The following is a 10,662-nucleotide window of genomic DNA, read 5'->3' as shown; positions in this document are numbered from 1 at the left end:
CCCACATAGCATCTGATCAAATATTCACAGATGGAATTTATATGGGGGTTTATGGTAGTTTTTTTAAGATGCAGTTGTAAGTTAGGTTCTGCTAAAACCCAAATATACACATATATCTTAGGTATTTATAGAAGTCTTATTACCATAATAATTGAGCACTTCACCTCTTTTAATGTATTTATCCTCACAGGGTCCTTGGAGGATGCGCTACTATTCCCAATGCTGAGATGGGAACTGAGGCTTCTCATGAGAGGCTGTGCACAATAAAGCGCCTCAGCTGCCTTCAGTTTAGATATTGCAATGCTTAGAAATTAGGCATTTGGCCACATTGGAGTGCTTAAAAGAGCCAGAGCTAGACAGCTTCCTAACCAGATAATACGAAAGACTACATGCTTCTCTTGACAAAGCAAAGAGAACTATCTAATGTAAAATTAAATTCCCTAGGATAGTCACATTTTGGAACGCTTTGGCAAAATGAGAGAGTCCTGCCATCCAGCAGAACTCAAGTAAAACACAGCTGATGAATATACAGATCTAGAGAACAGATGATTTCTTACTTTTTCTTTTTTTTTTTTTTTTTGACCACTTTAACACGGTTTTCAGATGACAAATATCCTTCAGGTCCTACATTCTGCCTAAGTAGCCTCTGTGAATTCTGCTTTAGACACTCACTGCAGGTGGGTGGGGAAGGCTGTGATAAATTCGCTGTCTCCCAGGAGCAGCAACAGCCCATCAAGTAGAAGGGAAAATGCTCTGTGATTGCGATTATGCTCCGTTGCCTTCAGTCCCACACCATCACACCAGTGCCTTCATCCCACCAGCACTCAGCTGTGCAGGGGCTGGCTCACCTGAGGGTCTGAAACCCCTCAGCCACATATCTAAGTATTTTCCACCCTGATGCCCAACCTGAACAGGTCCCTGACAAAATACGCTTATAGAAGTTGCAAGATTGATATTACTGAGGTTACTGAACTACAGCAAGTAAGTCTCCTTTTGCAACCTCCAAACCTTTGCCCTTTGTTTGGATTCATGTCACTGACATGAAAACATGTGCAATATGACAGGAAGGCAGGGAAATCTTGCATAATGTGGGCTGGGTTTAAGAAGTATAATTAACTAAATAAATGAGGTTGAATATATATGTCTGAGACTCAGGAAGGATCGTTCAGTTGGGTTCACACAAAGAGGGGTGACAATTCAGATTCAATGCGCTGGCACATTGCCCAAGGCCTTGTGTTTATGAATTTTGCTCGGAACAACAGAAACTCATAATCTTACAGGGAAATACAGCCTAAAGTGTCCAAAAGCAGTAACTGACTCACAGCAACATGGAAATAGGCCAGAACTACATTTTCTTCAGATGTGGTGGGAAATCATTCAAGCCTTAGCATCAGTATTGTGGTCAGCTTGGAAACTGGGGTAAATTTGACACCACTACTGTGCTGAAAACATTCAAAAGGTTTTTCCCACTCTTCTGCCATCTCCACCTCTAAAAATTAGCTCATAACTGCTCAGTCTCCAACACTTAAAAAGCATATAGGTGTAACATAAATCCACTTTGACAGCCAGAGATTAAAGTTTATCTCTATAAACAAATAAGCTCCATCTAGTTCCCAGTTACCAAATGAAAAGGAAGTTATATAGCAAAATCCTCTAAACACACAAGCATCTGGCTTGAGTACTGTATTCATTCCTCCCTAAAGACAGAAAGGCATCTTGTTGGATCACTGATGGGCGTGTAATACAGTGGGACACATACCAACACACCAGGAGGAAGCACAACGTCAGGTCTATAAGGTGCTATGTGCCATTGGTTGTCACTGAAATCAGCAAGAGGTGACATCGACCATCTGATACTCATCCCTGTACATTGTGACTTCTGCATGGCACTGTTTCAGAGACTGTCTGAGCCAGCAAAATCCTGGACCGAGGGTTGTTTATTTAACAGCAATAGGCAGGGTAAACATGGACAGTTAGAGGAGGTACCTCCCTTGACTGCCCATTCCTAAAGGCTGCTGCACTGTGGTAGATACAGCCAAACTGTATATGGTACAGTTCCCAAACCATCTACAACCTGGGTGATTACAGAACAGATGCAAATGGCTGTAGTCCAAATATTACTTCACATGCAATTCAGCCTCCCTGCAAAGGAAAGGAGTAACCTCTGGGAGAAGGAGGAAGGAAATATTGGGGAAGGCAATTATCTCTGTCACCTAAGTTTCATCTTCCTTTGCTTGTGAACCAACATCCTTAGGAAAAGATCCATTTGGAACTTTGAACCATTTTACTGAAAACATCCCATGTGTTATTTTTTCAGCAGCCTGTCTCAGTGCATTATTGGTCATCTTATTTGTTATTTTAATTTGAAAAAACATTTCATTTGAAATGAGTAAAGAAGAAAAACCTCAGGCTCTTTTTTTTTGGTTCATTGTTTCTAGACTGACATTGCAATATATAAAAATCACTTCAGCTGTTTTTTGTCATTACTAGAAATAAAATAATGACTCAATGACTTATTATCACATGGCATTCAGATTACAAAAGCAGCACTACATAAAAACCAGTGCAGCACATATTAAATGGATTAAAATTGAACTAGATTTCTAATAGTGACTGTATGATGTGGTTACTTGAAATAGCTGAGGATTAGACTCATTGACCCAGGAGGTCTCTTCCAGAGTTATACTCCTAAAAAGCAATTGTTAATGAAGAATCATCTTCAAAGCGGGAGTATTTTCTGTGGGTCTTATAGAGATCTCCTTTTGTCCAACATTACTCAACATCTTTAGCCAGGATGGTGAAGTTTTTGGAGGACACAAACATTTGGAGAACAGTAAACAATAATGGGAACGGGTCAATTGTGCTTACATTTTGGTAAACTGTGTTATTTTGAACATTGCTCTCCGGTGAAACTCGCTATTCTTACATCTCAGACAAAGTCATTCTTAGAGCATATTCGGAATAATGTACTCTCAAAACCCCTGTATAATAGCCCGTAAAACAGGAGATAAAATGCTTGGTTGTGCAAAGAGCATGTTGTGCCAAAGTGAAATGTTATTATTACCTCTGCCTACAGTGCTGGTGAGTCCATTACTCAACACGTGCAGTCCAAGGAGGCAGCTGAAGCATTGGAAAAGGATCAGGAAAAGGCTACAGCAATGATTCTATGTCTGGAAAATTTGCCTTAAAACAAAAGACTTAAGAAGCTCAGCCTCTTTAACTTCTCTAAGAAAAAGCTGAGAGGCAGTGAAAGCACAGACTGTATTTGGGCAATGGAAAATATTCCTGATACTAAAAAGTTGCTCAGTTTAGCAGACAAAAGGCATGCAGTGTCCGACCAGCTAGAATTTGAAATTAAGATTCAGTGAGATAAAGCATAGATCTTTAATAATGAGTTCAGATAATAACTGAAAAAACTTACCAAGGAACGTGGTAGATCTGTAAATCTCATGAAATCTGGAAGGCCAGGTATCTTCCATAATAACATGACCTGCCTGAAATAAGTATTCATCTCGATATAGGGTTGACAAGGGTCCTTGCTGAGAAGAAAGCAGTATTGGAGATCAAAGCCCCTTTATTGATTTTAAAACCTGTGACTAAAGCTAATCTGCCCACTTTTATGCACCGTCATATACAGCCTTTTGGTCACAGTGTAGAGTCTCTCAGGAATCTCTTCATCCAAAATGCACGTTTATTTTGATTTCAGTGAGCCACTTACTAGGCCTTTATTCTTTCTAAACTTTTCCATTCTTTGAGTTCTGTTTTCATACCTTCTTTTAATCCAACGATTCCTCCTTGCTTCCCCATAAAGTTGTCATTTCCTTCAGATGCTCAGACTGATGAAAGAGCCATACTGAAATAAAAACTAAATGAGGTGAAAATATATCCCATTTAAAAAAAAAACATTAAGGAGTTTATGGAGAGATTTCCTACTCCTCTGGCTCAGATAGCCATATTTTATTCCTTCTAGGAAACAGAAAACCCTTAATCGCATAAGAATGCAGCCAGAATCAAAGAGCAAGAGGAGGCATTAGGTTGCAAGAAGAGGAGGGGGGGAAAGAAAGAAGAATTTTATAGTCAGCCCTTCAACACAATGTGAATGAATGGGCTATCACCACAGCTACTACATGGAGCACAGGCGCTGAGCAGAGAGGATAGGGGAGAAAAATATGATAAACTAGAAATCTACACAAAATCCACAGTCAGATAGCTCTGGGTTAACACAGTGTAATAGGCTGTTGAGTGCTTAATGAGCCAGATGCTGTTAGGAAAAATGTCTATTAGAGGAAAAGAATAGAGAGAGAAGAAAGGCATGAAATGCTTGTGTTTGGTCATGATTAATTAAGAAATTGAGAGAAACAGTAAATTTCATAGTTTCTTATCCCTTACACAAGAAACTGATTCTTCTTCAGAGCAAAATACATTCTGTCCCCAGCTAGCTGTCAGGTTATTGCTTCACCTGCCTTGTCAGTTTGTTTGATTGGTTTTTGTCTGGGTGTGTGCGAGTGTTTATCCTTCAGTATTACAAGTTGGTCAGTGATCAAACAAGACCAGCAACAACCCAATATAACATCCCAGATTATGGAAAATAGATGTTTTGTGAAAGGTGCCTGGCATAAATGCCACATCCTTTTCTCAGTCTGCTAAGCAGTTACATGGTTTGGTGAGTTACTTAATTTCTATTTTTGATCAGGGTATCTTATGAGTTAGGGAGTTATATTGTTATATATTAATTCACGTGAGGTAAATAACATTCTTTCACTTACACCTTTCTGATCTTCTCAAGCTAGTAAGAGACAGAGAGGTTAAACTTGTATCTGTATTTTAGTGAAACAACACTGCAGCTTTTCCTGGTCATTTTCAAATGTTTCTGGAACAAACCCTGCCTGAACCTCTAGCATCTTCTGTTCCAGCCAAGTCAGGCACTGTACAACTCAACTTTACTAAGAGTTTGGGCTTGTATCATTTCAATTACTTTTCCCTAAAATGAAGTCCTCATTATTTTTACAATATTTCTTGTCTTCATTGTTGTCAAATTGCTTCTAAGAGATGAACACATGGAATTCATTGAGCATACAATGAAACCCACATTCAATTAGATATTGACTGTCTTGAGGGATAACAGCAATAAAATGTGGCCAAGGGGAAAAACACTGCATGGATTATGGTACAGTGACCCAAGAGCTGTGGGCAGAGGGGAATGTTGTATAATCAAAACAACAATGAGGCGAGCGTGGGGAAGGGCATTGTTTTCTCCATGCCCTGCCATCACATTCCACTGTTCCTGGAATCAACCCCGTCACTTGTGAGAAAACTTCTTTGAAAATCAAACCTCTGCATTGTCAAACCGCCTTTAGCCGTGTGGACCACAGATTCACCTGAACAGGGCCTGGCTGTTTCTCTGCCAGGAGTATGACATGTTTTCTCACTCCATCCTTCACATCCAACATGCCAGTCAGAGGCCAGCAAAGAGAACTATCATCTGTTAAGTGGTTCTTTAAGAAACCACACATTTTGCCCATGATACTGACTAACCCTGAGCGCAGATCACCATACCATAACTTCTATTAGAGGCTTTACGTCTTCTGCTTTTGGCTACTTATCTAGTTTAAGCTATTCATCTGGGTTCCATCTAGCCAAAAGAGGAGGATTCATCTTAGAGTAACTCATCCAACCCAAGAGAGGTGACTCAGGGAGACGCCTGTCTTGCTCCTTTGATGGCATATGGAGACCAAATGTGCAGATGGCCATGTTAGGCAGACTGAATTACATCCTTATTTTCTAACTTCAGAGGACAATTTTCAATGAATGTGACAGTAAGCTTATTGAAATCCACTTCGCTGACTTAATTTGGCTTCAAAACAGAGTAAACGTGAAGTAAGAGCATGTAGAACGATGCTTATCTCCTGTGAGGCCACCAAGATCTGCATCTTTCCCTGTCTTCAATGGTAATTGGATAGGCCTAACGTTACTAGGCTCTTAAACAAGACACTTCCCTTGAGTAGCTGAAATGAGGTAGGCTAAACATCTGCTTTCCTGACATTCTCTGCAGTTATTTCTTTACAGCACCTGGATCTGCCGGCTGTACAAATTCTAAAGAACAAATCCTGATCCAAATCCCAGCTCTTTGCCTGCTTTTGCAGAGATACATTCTCCCACCAGAAGCTGAAATAGCACAGGCAACCATCAGGAGTGGCACTAAAACTCATATAGATCCAAGTCTATTTTCTTCTTTATTTTCTTCCTCCAACTCAAATTTAATCCTTTCTTTTCCTCTGACACTACGTCTATGCTTTGTGAAGTTTCCATGTCACACTCCTTTCCGCTTTCTCCTTTACCACGCATATAGGAGCTTATACTAAAGATTTCAGCCCTATTGTACTGTGGTCTGAGCCACAAGACAGTTGTAAGGCATGTTCTGTAGAAAATAATCCCATTTCCTAGAATTCACTCCCACTTTCAGCATTTCTTTGCAGAGAATCTTTTTTGAGAAGATATAAATAATTTTCCTTTTCTCCTTCCTGACTTAATATTATGGTTGATAAAACCTAATGATTTCCTTTCCTCCCTTTCATAATATGCCACATCTGGACCAAAGCAAGCAGCACCAAGGGAAAAACTCTCTTCTGAAAAGAGGTGAGAATATCCCATACAGTATGTCTGCCATCATTCATGGCTTTAGTAACTCAGGAATAGGACTGCTTCATCCCAAAGATGTTTTGGGTACTGTTTTTGTCTAGTTTCAGGATGAGACAATCATCTAATTACAAGAAATGGTAAGTTTAACCCAGAAATGTCTCTGCTCAGAAGTTTGTGTGACCAGACCTGGTCTTTCAGAGTTTTGCATATGTCTACCAACATTCCAACATTCATCTCCAAAATAAAGGACTCATCTGGAACTGTCATCTACTAGACAATAATTTGACCTTCTCTTTAACTTTCATTAGCACAGGTTTTACAGGATGGTGATATACTTTTCACTGACACTCTGATCTCATCCATCTCTCCATTGTTCAGCCTCTATGGATCCAAGTCATAAACCTGAAATGCTTTGAGGATATTACACCAAAGGAGGAGATTGAAATCCTTTTCCCTGCCGCAGATTCACCAATGGAGTGAGCAATGCCTTGCCATCCCTTTTCTCAGAGGCAAGCTATGGTCTCTCCATCATTGCACTCCACAAACCTGGGACATCGCCAAGGATATCTGCAGCCAAAGGAGAGGAGCAGTTTCCTAGCACAAGAAACAGAGCTGCCAGTGCAGATGTTTCATGTGTACTCTTCTCTACAGATCTATGCTAACTAGGGATGCACAACCCAGTTTACATCGAAGAACTGATGTGAACTTTCATGCACAAGTCGAATCACACACTAGTCTGAAAAGCATGGCGAAATGTGAACTAGAAGCAAATACCTTTGCACTGGATGCAGCTTTCTGTTACTCCAACCCTAGCATTACTTACTACTCACATCATACTGTAGCAAGTGCCATTACAAGTGCCTTAAAATTAATGCTAAAACGTTACAGAACAAAAGTGACATGGCAGATGTAATTCATGCACTCGAGCAGCTTCATTCCACAGCCAGAGATACAAGACAACATCATTGGTTTGCTCATATGTGCAAGCTACCAGCAACACCTTCTTCAGCAAGGCTAAGGCACAAATTCCTATGATATGCTCCACAATTCAGCCTCTTCCTCTTTAAAATCAATCATAGAGGTAAGGATTGCTCACATCAGCTGCAGCACATATTCCTACATTTCAATTTAAATTCACTCATTGAGATGCATGACTGCCTCTTTTGGTCATAGACTGTCTGTGAGTTCATGTGACACCTCTAGCTTATAAGATAACACTTTATAAGCTACTGTGACATTCATCTGTTTGATGAGTTCAAAACACTTCTGTTCATTTATTCATAAAAATCTCAGTTTGGGGCTCCAAACATCTGGTCATGGAAATAATTACTCACAAAAGAATACATGAAGAAGCCGGGAAGACCCCAAACTGATTTCTAGTTTAGCAAATCAGTCAGCAATGCAACCTTTTTTCTTTTCAGCTGTCCAAACCAGGTGCTCCCACCTTTTCTACATATCCAGAGTCACATGCCATGAGACAAATCAACTTTTCTGAGAATATTAGATAACACATTAGATTATATATAGGTATAGCTGAGACCAACCCTTGTTGCCTTCTGCTCAGAGCTTGGCCCTTAAGAACAAGGAAAAAATGTCCTAAATGATCCCAGCTAGATCCATTTAAAGCTCATTTATCAGAGATATCATTTATGCCCTTTGAAGTGAATTTTCTGAGGCATATGAAAATCTATGTATTAAGATCTGTTATCTTTTAGTTTTTTAGAAATCCTTTCATTTTTCATGTGTAATTGTGTAATCTCTCTTTCTTGCAAAGCACAAGGGATACATAGTTCAAATTGCAGTGCCTGCTGATGCTGGGGAACCAGCACTACTTATCTTTTCATCCTTTTGTTAATTTTGCATCATGCACCAAGTTTTAGAGACTGATCCTATCAGTCTTTATCACACCCTGCTCACAGCCACCTATGCATATGGAGAGTAGGTGTAAAGTTGTTCTCAAGCATAGCAATCAACTTTCTGCCATCATAGCCCATCCTCTTCCCACCAGTGCTGGGTGCAAAACACCATGCAAATAATTAACACGCTTGCCTCCCTTTGGGTTGACTGATAAAATGGAATCAGACAAATGAATTTTTGGTCCCCGCTGATCTTTGAGTACACTGTGTTATGACAGGGTGTGAGGTGACATGTCAGATAATGTATCGTGTCACACTCCTTGACTATTTGATGCCATTTAATGTAATGCATCCTGGCATGCCGTGCTGGGATGACACAAAATGAGAAAGAAGACAAACTGGAAATACCAATTACCCACTCTTAACCCTGAGGCAGTAGGGGGGAAAAGTGCCTGCATCTGAGTGACCCTTGCTCTGCTTATTGCCTAAGCTTCGTAATTCAGGGCGTTTGTTTCAGGTACTCCTCAGTCTGAAGTCATTACTAACCATTCAGATGGCCAAAGTGTCTGTAACCCTTTACTTCATCGGAAATCCAAGAGTTGAGGTAGAGACATCAACTGAAAAAAAATGTAAAATTCGCTGTTCCCAGAGTGTCAAGTTGAGCTGATATTTTGTGTCTAATGAGCTGCAAAGCCACAGGGTATAAGGAATAAAGAAAACACAGCAGACAGTAGGAAGAAGGGAGACAGCACTGCTAGGGAGGCTAAGCCGAAGGTCAGGCTTGCACCCAAAGGACAAACAGGGTTGAGGCTTATGAGCTGTCTAGCAGAGTGGAAACAAGCAGGACATAGGAATAAAACACCCTGTTCTGCTGCAGGTCAGCCCTGGGACAAGGTGACTCTCCTAGCCTAGCCTGAGAAGCTCACTCCCACCTTACTCTCCATCTGAAGTCATTACTCCTCTGAAATACCAACCAACCTGCTCAAGTAATTGCTGCCTAAACTGGTCCACTCAAGACACCCAAGTTAAACTGTAGCCTCCTATTCAACCCCTCAAGCACTGAATGAGGGTAAAATTTCACATGTGGTAATGTGGGCAGACTAGAGGGAAAGCTAACCACCCAGTAGAGAGGCATGGTTGATCACATGGGATTCCATGTCTCTCACCTGCACCAGAACAACACATGAGGCCACCATGAACAAAAGTGCTCAAAATACTCCTTGCTAGAGGCATAAATAGGGTAATGCAGAGTGATGGTTTCATGACAGCTGAGCTCAATACCACAGACAAGGCAGAAGTCAACAAGGTTTCAGCAGTTTTTCGTCTCAGAATCACCTTCCAACTTCACATCTTCTTGCATCCCCACCACATATTTCTAAAAGCAACAATTTCCATCCACATGTCAAGAACCCACATTCCAAATACAGTACACTAGGAATAAGTTCAGATCAAGGATACTGCTTCCACTCGATCCAAATCTAGTTTACCCTGTTTCTTCTCATAAATCTGTATGAGGCTGTGCTCTCCAAATAATGACCAGTCCTTTCTCACCACAGCATTCTTTTTTCCCCCATAACTAGTTCATGGGAAACAATATGTGTTTCCCATGTGTTTCCCCCCACTGCCTGTGTCTTGAAGCATATATCAGTGCAAACATTTATGTATGGTTGCATATGCCTTGCCATTATTTGCTCTTTCCTAAACCCCATTATGATGGGTTGGCAGAAGGCACTTGGTTCTTCAGATTTTTTAATGGGAATAAAGGAAGACAAACGTTTTGGTGTGATGCAAAACACTTCTGCCCTCAACATGTGCTTTGTTGAAACCTTTATAGGAAAATTTGTATTTGTAAGCTTATTCATAATACTCCTTTAGGAACAATAAAAACCAACCGAACAAACAAACACCACAAAACCCACCCCAATCAAACAAAAATACACCTCCATGAAAAATGTCATAGAGATATGAGACGTGCATTCAGAATATCTGTCAGAGGCTGCCTTGGTCTGTTCCCACACAGCACTCTGGAAACAAACTGTTGAAGGGTATATTTTCATTAATTACTTCCATGGTTGAAGAAACATTACCCTAGGCCATAGAAAAATGTTTTAGTGATATTGTGAGAAAGACGGAGAAATGCTCCAGAGTGCTTTCTGTTACAAGTGAC

Source organism: Strigops habroptila, chromosome 1, assembly GCF_004027225.2.
Source record: "Strigops habroptila isolate Jane chromosome 1, bStrHab1.2.pri, whole genome shotgun sequence".
Taxonomy (NCBI): domain Eukaryota; kingdom Metazoa; phylum Chordata; class Aves; order Psittaciformes; family Psittacidae; genus Strigops; species Strigops habroptila.
The sequence above is the reverse complement of the archived record's forward strand: the minus strand, read 5'-3'. Positions refer to the sequence as shown.